Raw genomic sequence first — 11,716 nt, forward strand, 5'->3', positions numbered from 1 at the left:
TCTCGGCGGTGGGCGGCCGGGGCCAGGGCTGCAGCACCCGCTGTGCCGCCAGCGTCGTCTCCGTGCGGGCAGGGGCTATGGGGTGACACAGGACCCCGTCCCCAGCATCGTCCCCCACCACGCCACCCCAAACCCCCGCCGGGGAGCTGAGGCAGTGCCGATCGGTTGTTTAAACAGGAGCGATTTCCAGGGTGAGGGTCACATTAGGAAGAGGCGGGGGGAATTTTCAGGAGCTTGAGCAAGATCCTGCAATTCCTCGCCCTGCAGCACTGCCGTGGTCCCCATACCTGCTTCCCTCTCCAAGGCCCTTCCTGGCTCTCAGGGTTTTCCCTTCCCTGCTGACTTGGTGCTGCAGGAAACTCTGCTTCCCACATTAAGCGGATTGCCTGCACCAGCACAGACAAATACATTTATCACGCCGAATTCCCGAGCTGTTACACCGCGGAGTTTCCGGGATGTGAATCCTCTGCCTCTCACATCCTCCCCGGCCCCGTTTCCGGAGCTGCTGTGCATTCATCACCCCCAGCACGGAGCGTCCCCAACGCCCCCACCACGAGGCTCTGCCCCGGACCCTCTGCTGCCACCGCAGCCTCACGCAGGGCCCTGCTGCGGGCAACAGGCTCTGAAGCATTGCCCAGCCCTGCTCCGAGGGCACAGCCACAGGCCCCGAGCTGTGGGAACGCCTGGGACAAGCACAGAGCACTCCCCAGCACCCCAAAGCCGCTGTTTCACTGCAGAGTGCCCCCTCCCCATTTTTCCAGCACTGATTTTCTTCCCTCTGGCGAAGGGGCTGGGGAGGAGGACGGCACCTGCCGCCAGACGTGCGGAAAGAGCCGGCCTCTGCAGCCTGCCTCACAAAGAAAAGGTGCTGCTGGATTCAGAGCCAGTCAGTGAGCTCTGGGCTAACTCTGGAGGAAGGGGCTCCCTTAGGCACTGCTGGGCAGGAGGCTGCTCGCGCTGGGCCAGTCGCTGCTACCAGGGCTGTGCAGCCCCATCCCCGGGTGCTCCCGCCGCTGTGTTTTGTACCTCAGACATACCCGTGGTCCTGGCAGTGGGCTTCTCCTCCAGGCTGCCCTGCCTCAGCCATCCGAATCTCATTTATCCTGCAGCTGACGTGCCTTTTTTTTTTTTTTTCTTCTGAGATGCGAACGATTTCTGCGGATCCATCTGGATGTTATTAGGGAAACGTCTTGGGTCCACAGAGGCTGCTGGCAGCAGGCTCCTTCCTCGCTTCCTCTGTCCCGGACACGTGAGGCGAGGAGCCGGCCCGCACGAGGAGCCTGCGGCGTCCATGTACGAAGAGCAGCAGCCAGGAGGTTTTGGGTGCCGGGCTCCCAGGACTTCCCATGCAGCTGCCCCACAGCAGGGCCACGCAGGGACCCACCTCGGTGACAAACATGTGGATGAGCAGGGGAGAACGTAGGGGTGGAAACCTCCCCATCGCCTGCTGTTCCCAGGCACCTCTCCCATGTCCCCCCCCCCATGTCCACAAGCCCCCCCAGGCTCCACAGCCAGCTCTGGCACTGCCCTGCCCTCCCCACCCGGGGACAGAGTGGGACACAGAGGGAATTGCGCTCATGGTGACTGCTGGGACTCCTCACGGCTGATTTAAATTTGTTGTAAATGTTCCTCAGCAGCACTCTCACCACTTGCTCCCCTCTTTCTGTACTCCCTTAGCTCAGTCCGTTCCCCTTGCTCTGCGCAGTGAATTGCAGTACCCACAGCTTGCTTGTGCAACAGCACGGTTCCCTTGGGCCTCAGCTGACAGCTTCCATGGCTTTTGGTATGTTTTTATTTAGCCATTAGAGCTATATCCTGAATGTGGCTATAAAGCGTATTTATCGTTTATGACTTAACTCGGTGCCAAATCCGTCCCAGCCACAGCCTGTGCTGGGGTGCGTTTGGGCTGTTTGCTGCGGGCTTTGCAGGGAATAAATGGGGAATAAGGACGGAGGGACAGCAGTGAGGGGGGCCGGTGGTGCTGAGCCCGGCCAGCAGAGCATCCCGGGCACAGTAGTGATGCCACAGGCACGGCGTGGGCATACGGTGGCACAGGCAGCTCTGCTGGCAGCACCTGCAGAGAAAGGCAGCAGCCCCCGAGGTGCCCGTCCTGGGCAGCGTGCGGGCACCAGAGAGCAGGATTCAGCCCGTTCGAAGGATGAGTGCAGTTTCCCGTCGGTCACGTATTAAAATCACACCTTAAACACAGGACAAAGGAAGGAGGAGAAGACTGTCCAGGCACAGCTGTGAGAAGTTCACCGTCTGAATTATTCAGGCTGGAGGTGTTTGCTCTGCGGAGAGCACGGCTGCAGCCTCAGGCCCAAGCATCCATCTCCAAGAACACTTCCAGCTTCCTAAGCACAACCAGTTGCAAGCCAGAGGCGTCAGAGTGCAGTCATTACTCACCCGGGCAGACTATTCCTTGTCACTGATCATGGAAAGTCAGTATACAAAAAGAATTTGCAACAAAAAATGAACTTCTGTTTATTTTCAAAGAAGCAAGTTTGGTCTCAACTCTCTACTCTTGCAAAGAGAGCCAGTATCGCTGCTGCTTCGTTATCTTTACCCTCATTAATTACCTCACCAAACTAAATGAAAACCAACAGGAAGGCTGTGGGCACTGTCGCACTCCTTGGCAAGATACGTACTGGTCAAAGGTGCAGTCCCAAGGCCATGAATTATAATCAAAATACCATTTTACTAGTTTTCCTCAGAGTTTCTGGACTGATTCTCCCCAGCCTCCACAGAGAATACTGGTATTTTTTTTTCCAGCCAAATTTTCTAACCAAGAGTTTGAGAAGGGCATTCGCAACGAAGGCAGACCAAACCCTCACCGCGTCTGCCTCTACCAGCGCTCCTGCCTCAGGAAAACACACGCAGACAATTTGGGTTTCCTCACCCAGGCTCCTCCAAACACCTGGCAGAGTCTGGTGGGAGCAAGAGGAGGAATTTAGGGATGGGAGTTTTTGCAGGGTGCTTTTTTAACAGAGAACAAAGAAATAAATTGCGTAAGTAGAAATGTATGTTTGCACTAGCTGGGGTCATCGCTGTTCCCAGGCTCATTTCTGTATGTTTTTGTTCCATTCTGAAATCCTGTTATGGAAAAACAGATTGTGACAAAGTAGCAGGAAGGGAAAAGCAACACAACCATCCTGCAGACTCTGAAACTTAACAGATGCTTTTGTGCCCAGAGGAAAAGGCTGGTGCACGGACACTGCTGCAGCCAGGCTCCGAGCAGCGCCGTACCCGAACATCGTCACCTCAGCTCACGTCCCCGCCGCCGTGCCCTGGAGCTGCAGCCCGCTCACCGTTTCAAGCTTTAACTTGCTACGTGTGCATGTCGTTTATATCGTGTTAAGCCCATCCAGACAGCAAGCGATTTCCTCGTGCTTAACAGCCCCTCTGCTCTCCCCGACGCCCGTGCACTGGGCTAAGCCCGGCCGATTAACGCTGTCCCCACGAGGGTCCCCACGGCCACAAACGCCTCAGCCCCTCCAGCCTGCCCTGGGCCGTGCTGCTTGCCTGCAGCTCGCTGACTTCCCTCCCAGTGCCTGCTGTGCACACTCCTGAGTTTTGTACACACTGCAGGTATCAGAGCGCAGGCCACGGCTTCAGGAATCATCCTGAGCTCTCGGCCAGGCCTACCCCATCCCATTACCCCGAAACCTTCGAAGCCTTCTCTTTTCCTCCCAGCCTGAACCACAGTTTTAATCCTTGATTTTTCTAGACCAGTAGAAGACTTTTCCTGCTTCCCCCCCACTGCCCACTTCCCCGCTCCTGCAGCCCCAGGCCCCATGTCACTGCCCCAGGGCTCCACGCCACCAGCTGCAGCCCAGCACCCTCCCCGGGTGGGGGCTCAGACACATTCCCCCGCCAGCAGGGTGAGCAGCCAGCCCGAAACCCTGCTCCTGCCCCACTGAGATGTACGAATGTCATCCAAAAGCAGTGCACCTGCACACAGTAATGCTATCAGTAAAAGCAAGGTTCTGCCTCTCTGGGCAGACGTGACAGCACCAGCACCGTGCACCCCTGCTCACTTTGCTCCTGTGATTTTCACAAAATGTCATTCCCAGTCGTCACCTCGATTCCAGTGCTTTTCCCCAAGCTGTTGACGCTGACCACGGAGCCTGCGCTCCCCCTTCCTTACCCCCCAGCCTCCAAACCATCCCCAGCGGCAGAGGGGCTTCACCGGTCCCAGTGCCACCACAGGAGCAGGGGAGGTACCCAGCCGCCCTGCTGAAGCAAGACCAGTAACAGCAGCAATGCCGAGCTTGCCTGAAGTGCTTTCCAGGGACAGGAACAGCCCAGCCATCCTCACGAGTGTTGCTCAGATTTAATTCAGGCTGTTTAGAAACTCCTTCTGTCTCTTTGGTGCCGTTTCCCTGCACCCAGCAGCCCAGGGCAAAGCTGGCATTTATCTGCAGGTCCAACAAAAACTTCCACAGGGGGCCAGGTGCGAGCCTTTAATTCTGACAAGCCTGCAAATAAGCAAGTGTCAAAAGGGAGAAGGAAAGAAGAAAGAGAGGCACCCGGGGAAGGAAGGCATGCCGGGAACGGCTCCGCTTGGGCACGTCATCTGCTGGTGCTCGCCACGCCGCTGCGAAAATGGACGGTCGCTTCTGGGCAGCAGCAAAGGGGCTGGCTCAAACCCCGAGGGATTCGGCCGGTTAAAAGGACGAGGGCTGCAGCCAGTTCCCAGCTGAAGCGGGGGCCACACAGCTCGGATTCCTAAAATCGGGTCAGCGCGAGGTAGCGCGGGCAGGGCACGGGGGCTGCAGCCCCACCGCTGGTGTCTCTCCGGGTGAGCCGCTGCTTCCTGACTGCACTTGGTTATCCCACGTCTCATGTTCTATATGGTTTGCCCTGAAATATGCCAGTGTGCAACTCTCCAGGCTTTTCCGTCCCGCTGGGGTAAACCCGACGCATGTGGGATGACACGGCAGATGAAATCAGCCATCGCTGCTGGTTTTGTGCTGGGCTCCTGCCAGCTCTGCAGAGGTTTTGTGGGGGTTTCGGGCTGGGGTTTCTTTTTTTGGTTTGCTTGTTGAATTTATTTTTTTTAACTGAAGTGGTGCTTTAAACACTTGCTATCTTCAACCTTTTCAAAAAGTCAGAAATGAAAATAAAGCTCTGCCCAGATCTACTTTTCCACAGTCCCACGGAGGTGAGAGGATCGCTCCGGTGACTGCTGGGGCGTGCAAACACAGCCGTGACCGCAGGTCCTGTTCTATGGGGTGCAACAGTGCTCCCCAGCCCCACCACCCCTTAGTCCCACAGGTTTTGAGGCCGAGGATTTACTTACACAGCTGAGACCAGAAGGAGGCGTTTCTCTACCCTCCGCCTGGTTTTGCCCGTGTTCTGCAGTGCCCTTGTGGGACATGTCAGAGGAAGCAGGAGGCAGCACGTAGGACCCTAGGCCAGGACTCCGGAGAGAATCCTCAGTCCAGGACCCACCACACAGCATCAGCATCCCCATGGGACGGACGTGAGCACTGTAAAACAGAGACAGCACCCTGTCCTTGTCACAGGGCGGGATGAGGGTGAGACACCAGCTCCAAAACACTCCCGCATCTGCAAGTTCCTGGCAGTGAGCTGCCTTTTTTTTTTTTTTCCTCCTCCTCCCTAATTTAGTCCTGGGTCAAAACTAAGCACAGGAGCACTTCGCATAAGCAGCTCCTCCGCAGCTGACTTCACGGAAGCCCGCTGACTGCCCAGCACAATTTCCTTCCCAGAAGGACCCCGCGTTCGCATGTCCCTGCCGTCACCAGCTCAGTCAGTGGGGGCGATGCCCGCCGCCAGCCGGGCGTCCTGCAGGACAGGACGGCTCCGGGTGCCCCTGCCCTGCCCCTCGCCCACCAGCCCAGCCCCGGTGCCTTGGAGCGGCGCTGAGCCTCCACCGCCACGACCATCCCCCAGCCCGAGGAGCAAGAATGAGAATTAAAGGAGAAGAACTCTTTGAAATCAGTTTTAAGTAAACAAAAAATTGATCTCACAAGCTTCAGTAACCACAAGCATAAATTTGGGTTTGGCTGGTTTCTGTGTTTTGCTTGGGTTCTTCTGCATCACATATGAAGACTATTTTAAGACGATTTGCTCGAGCGGCTCAGCATATCTCCAGGCCAGCGTGCACTCCACAGTCACCTAGGAGCCACCGCTGTCCCCATGGCCACCAGATCCCTCCTGGAGCGGTGAGAGACCGAGCTGGCCTGAAATGCAAACAAAGTCCCTTATCCTGGGGCTCCTATCACCACCACGGGCAGGCTCTGTTGGGAGCTAGCTTGGTATCCCCAGGAAACGGAAGGTGGGGAAAGGTAAAAGCATTCGCTTTCCAGAAGAAAAACAAAACAGTAATTCTATGCATGCCCTTATTTTATTTCAGCGAAGGGCAGGTATTCGGTCAGCAGAGTGGGACAAATCTCGTGTCTGAGTCCAGATCCCTCCTGTATCTGAAGCAAAGAGCCGTCGCTCCCCCATTCCTTGCACAGAGACATTAAAACTGGCCAAGTCTGCAGCAGGGATGTACGGATCTGCAGGTTTGACCCGGGCAGCATCTGAAGGGGCTGAGACGTGGATCTCGAGAGGACGGCCACCAGCCGGATGCTGCTCGGACCCACTCCCCGTCACAAGTAACAAAACTAAAGTAAAACAAACCCAAGTAATTCTCGCTTGCTTGGTAATTGCCCCCAAATCAGGCATCTGCATCTTCAGCAGGCACAAGGGCGCAAAGAGGAAGGGCAATTAGGGCTCCTGGTGCCTGCACGGAGCTCGGCCGGACAGCTGGAGAATGGTGGGGGAGAGTCTACCTTTCAGAGGGAAAAGGGGAAAAAGAGAACAGAAAAGTAACTAAAGAAAGGTGGTGTCGTGCTCGTCTCCCTAATGCCCGCAGCAGCCCGTCAGCCACACCGCCCAACAAATGGCTTGGGATAAAAGAGAGGGAAAACACCATTACGGGTCCGCGTGTGCTCGTTAGGCTGCCTCTCCCTCTGCTGCTCTCCGGGGAGCGCTGCCATTCCCGGGAAAGGTAGCAGACGATCACTTTACAAGGCAAGGGAGGGAGGAAACTGCAGAAGAGGAAAGAGAGCAGACAAATTGCTAAATGAAAAGGCAAATGAGACGCTGTGAGCAAACACGGCGCTGCCTCCGCGGGGCCGGCGCTCCGGCTGCGGACCTCTGGGCAGAGGCACAGCCTGGGGCTGCGAGCTCGGGCTCGTGGCTGTTTGTACAGCAACATCAAAAGTCATCTTTATGCAATGCTTCCTGAACATTTCCACATTCAATTTTGCAAACCTCCAGGCAACATTCCTTCCAAATCACAGGCCTTGGCTCACACGTGAATATCACAAAAGCAGAAGAAAAAAAAAAAAAAGAAAAGAAAAGAAAAAAAAAGCACAAAGAGCTATCATTTCTAGCAAAGCATTTCTTGTTTCCGCTTCGAGAAGCTCTGGAGGTTATTTGCAGCCTTTAAACTAATGAGCGGCCGACAGAGCGCAGGCAGTGGAGGAGGATAGCAGCAGCTGCCAAGTAATGATACTTTACACTTACGGATGCTTTTATCCGTGTTTCTCCGAGCACTTCACAGGAGATAGCAGGGTGTTATTATCACTCCCCTATTTATGTGGAAGCTGAGGCATAGTTTAGAGTGAAATATTTTGGTCTTAAGACTCCTTACTTGGGAGGCTTGTTTAGGAAGGGGGGTGCAAGACGAATTGCCCTCCGTCAGATGCACTCCCTGTTGCAGGCACAGCTGGGAGACAAGCAGCTTGCCAGGCAATTCCAAGCAGGATGCCCAGAGGTTTGAATTGCTGATCGTGGCGCTACCTTTGTGCAAAATCCCTCCCCCGTCACGCTCCTGTCTGGAATCGCACAGGAAGGTTAAAAGGAAGGAGAGAACAGCATGGGGAAGTTTTCATTTCTTACAACATTTTGCAAATGTTTAAGGCTGCTTTTGCTAAAGTTTTACTGAAACTTCTATACAAAACCTTACACAAAATTAAACCCTTAATGATGCCTGTAGTATGGATAAGAAGGAAAATACCCATTACTTTGGTTTTTTTATTCCTAAGCAGTAAAACCTTTCTGAGACAACCCAGTGAGCCACAAGTACTCAGCACAGCAGATCTGCACATGGGCTTTCACCTAAATGCACTCACCTACGCTACATACCTGCTGGCTTAAGCTATCCCTACACATAGCAGAGGAAATCATTACAGCAGCTTACACACAGCTCTCCAGGTCTCTGCCTGCAGATGCCACTGCTGCTGGTGCTCATTTATGCAACCAAGAACAATTAGAAATAAATGGGCAAGGAAAATTAGACTTTTTGTGGAACCGAGTGTAACCTCATGACAGCAAAAATCACACCTCCAGATGAAATGCCTGCTCACCTTCCAACTGCCAGACCCCTTCCCCATTCACACTCAGCAGTGTGCGGCCAGGGGGTGGCTGCATTCACATGTCACAAGTTCCCCAGTGCCCCTTCATCCCCTCCCCTCCCCTCCCCAGGACCATCAGCAGAAGGTGAATTTTTCCTTCCTGCACCCAGAAGCAGCCAGCACAGCAGCACCTCCTCAACCCCAGGTGCTGAGCCCTCACAGCCCCCAACCCCCAGCACACCGTGGGCTTTTTCAGCCCCTCCAAACATCCTCACCTGTGAACAAACGTGCCGCTTGTCCTGCTTTTACCCACAGCTGGGGGAGAAGCCAGAGCCCACCAGCGCCCTGACAAGTGTTAGAAAAAGTACAAAGCTGCATAGAAAAGGCGTTTAGCCGGTGCACTTTGGGGAGATAGGAGCCTGGCAGAGGCATTTCAGTGGCAGTGCGTGCTTCCAGCTGGGTGGTGATCAGGGGCCCGCTGAGTGCTTGGGCGCTCAGACCTCGTCCAGCTCCTTCACCGGGTCTAATAAAAGATCTTGCCTTTACCCGGTAAGCTCAAAGCATTCTCCTATATTCAAAATTTACTCAAAATTTTCTTAAATTTTATGCACACGATGTATAAATCTGTGTCTTTACCTATTGTGAAAAAAAAATGAATAAACCAAATCCATGCCCATAAAACATTTACAGCTCTTCGTGCATTCCCCAAGTATTTATTGTTTGAAGAATGGGTGTAGTTTCACTTGAGACCAGGGTGTTGTATGGCAAAAAAAAAAAAAAAAAAAAAAGACTGGCATGATTTTAAATCATGACGCCTGAGCGCTTTCTACACATGCTGCAGAGAAGGCGAGTGCCCAAGCCAGTAAATTTCATTCAAAAAGAAAGTCACACAGCTGGGATGCCAGCTCCTTCGGGGCTACATCCCAAAACGTACTTTGTCCTGAGAGCTGGTCACTATCTTCTGCGAGGTCCCGGTGGTCTCCAGAGCTGACACCCTCAAAGTTCCCAGAGGCAGAAGCTGTCTCCCCGTGCTAACCATGGGGCAGGGTGTCCCACACAGGGCCGTCAGCAGGGACTCTGCACCTTGCTGCCAGATCATAAAACATGCATTTATATTTTTTTCTGTTTTTTATTCAGATCTGATAGATCTGAATCTCTCCGGCAGCAGCACTTCAGAAGTACTGCTGTGGAGGAGCAGCATCTCCCCCGGTACCTGCCATGGGACACGAGGAACAAGCACCTCGTCGATGGGACTTGTCTTTCCCCGGTCCCCAGAGCAAAACGAGCACACGCAGCAGCCCGCGGATGCCTTGCTCGGCAGTGCACAGTAGCTTGCACCACCTGCTGCAAACGGAAAATGAAAACACCAGGGAGAAAAGGCAAATTTTATTGTGTCTGGAGAACCACGACTCTGTGAAGCAGAAGTATTTAAATAGACAAGACTCTTTTGTCCAGGAAACTGAGTACTAATAATAACATTTCGGCTTCCTGCAACGAAGGCTCCTTCCCCAGCTGCTTTCCACGGTCTCTGCCCTTCTCCCGTCCTGCTGGCACTGTCCCAGCCCTGGTCGTCCCCCACCCTCGCTTGTTCCAGCCCTATTCCCCTGTCAGGCAACCAGACACCCCGAGATTTTCCAGGCTCACCCTGTTCTCCAGCCTCGAGAACAAGTACTCGGCTTTTCTATTTGATTCCCTGCTCGACTTTCTCCTCCGGGCTGTCTCAGCGGAGAAGCCTCTCCCCTCTGCTCCTGGTGTCCCAGCCCTCAGCCCCACCGCTCCCTGGCACAGGACCCAGGGCCAGGCACAGGACCCGGGGGGCTGCCCCCACATCCTCAGCTGCCCCTGGCCGGGGGAGCTTCAGCAGGGCTGAGTCGGGCTCAGCTCCACGCTCCTTCTCCCCACCCGCTTCCAAAGCACTGGCCAGAGCGTGGAGGTGTCACAGCTATTCGGACAGCTGCAAATTATTTATTCACTCATTCATTTTTGTATGGGCAAACGGCCCAAACCAGCCCTTAAAGAAAATCCACCCCAGGACACCAGCCCAATCCGTGGGTGTCGAGATTCGCCGCTGTGGGAGCAGAAAGGCACTTTGTGCAGTCGTACACCTCATAAAGAGAGGACAGGAAATTTCATGGGAGCAAAGACAATGGCCTAATTTTTTCCTGCCAGTGTCAAAACAATGCTCTTGAAGAGCCAGAAGCCACGGTCTGTGAGAACTAAATTGGTGGTCCCCATCCGGTCGCTCTGCAGTAACGGCCCTGTCACCACGCGGCGTGAAGCAGCGCTCGTCCCAGGAGGGAGCAGAGGCTGGGCGAGGAGGAGCAGGGGCTCAGAGCGCCTGTCCCGGGGAGCCCTGGGCCAGCAGAGAGGGAAGGGGCGAGCCCCCCACTGCCACCCGCCCTGCCCTCGCTCCTCTGTCAGGGAAAACTCCACCAGAAAAGCCCGGACGGCCAGAAACAACAGCTTCTGGAAATCAAGCATTACCTCTAGGAAGTGTAGGGCTGAGCGAGTTATATCTAGCATGGAAATGAGCTGGATTAAAGTGGCGAGTTTGCTGCTGCTTAGAGATTGCAGCTCAAATCCTTCAATATCCTGCCGCTGGCGGTAGGGACCAGAGAGTCTCAGCAGAACCGGGGCTTTATAAGGTGACAAATCTGAACACCACTGTGCTTTGTAACAAGGCGAGTAGAAAAGCGGGCAAAAATAAAGGCTTTTAAGGAAAACATATCTCATTTCCACCCTGCCTAGCATGAAAGAAGTTAAAGAGGCAGGAAAAGTTGTGCTCTAAGCATCACATTGAGTGGAATCAGTTTAACAGAAAATTCACAAATGATAGAAAAATATCGTTCCATCAAGTCTGAAGTTGTTGGTGCAAAGTCTTTTGTCGGCTGGACTAAAGCAAACTGGATTTGGAGTTGTTTTGGTTTCCCGACTGCAGCAGGGCCCCAGCACTCCTCTGCACCCACGGGCAGCTTCACCACAGCGCCCGGGCACGGCTTTAATGGCAATATGTAAACTAGGTTCATATCTCCTGACACAAAAACCTAAAGAAATTGGATCCCAAGTGACAGTTTTAATTAAACAGTAGCTCAGCACAGCTTGGAATATTCAAAAAATCCCAGAAAGTAATATATAAGTATGCATCTACAAAGTATCATTTAGAGTGATGAATCAAAATACTCTATTGATTTGAAATACATTGTCCAATTCCATTTTACATAAATATGTATATAATACCTGTTAGTTTAATAAATATGTGGAGAAAACATAGAAATATGTATCCACTTTTAGAAACAAATGGCTAGATCACAGAACTATTCATTTTTCATGAGAAAATTGAAGAG

General features: G+C 53.6%; 1 long non-coding RNA gene across 16 annotated transcripts in view; it reads right to left on the reverse strand.

The window, feature by feature from the left end:
- Positions 1-5,952: 5,952 nt before the first annotated feature.
- The window catches only part of LOC106032884 (uncharacterized), a 38,802-nt gene continuing 33,038 nt past the window's right edge, over positions 5,953-11,716 (reverse strand). For 12 of the 16 annotated variants that reach the window (XR_010834934.1, XR_010834933.1, XR_010834935.1 and 9 more), the window contains one exon: positions 8,766-11,716. This exon is cut by the window's right edge. This is a non-coding gene — a long non-coding RNA (uncharacterized lncRNA). Of the gene's footprint in view, positions 7,062-8,765 lie in introns of those variants that run through there. The other 4 variants (XR_010834932.1, XR_010834930.1, XR_010834926.1 and 1 more) reach the window with 2 other exon arrangements.

The sequence above is a fragment of the Anser cygnoides genome, chromosome 14 (assembly GCF_040182565.1).
Source record: "Anser cygnoides isolate HZ-2024a breed goose chromosome 14, Taihu_goose_T2T_genome, whole genome shotgun sequence".
Classification (NCBI taxonomy): Eukaryota; Metazoa; Chordata; class Aves; order Anseriformes; family Anatidae; genus Anser; species Anser cygnoides.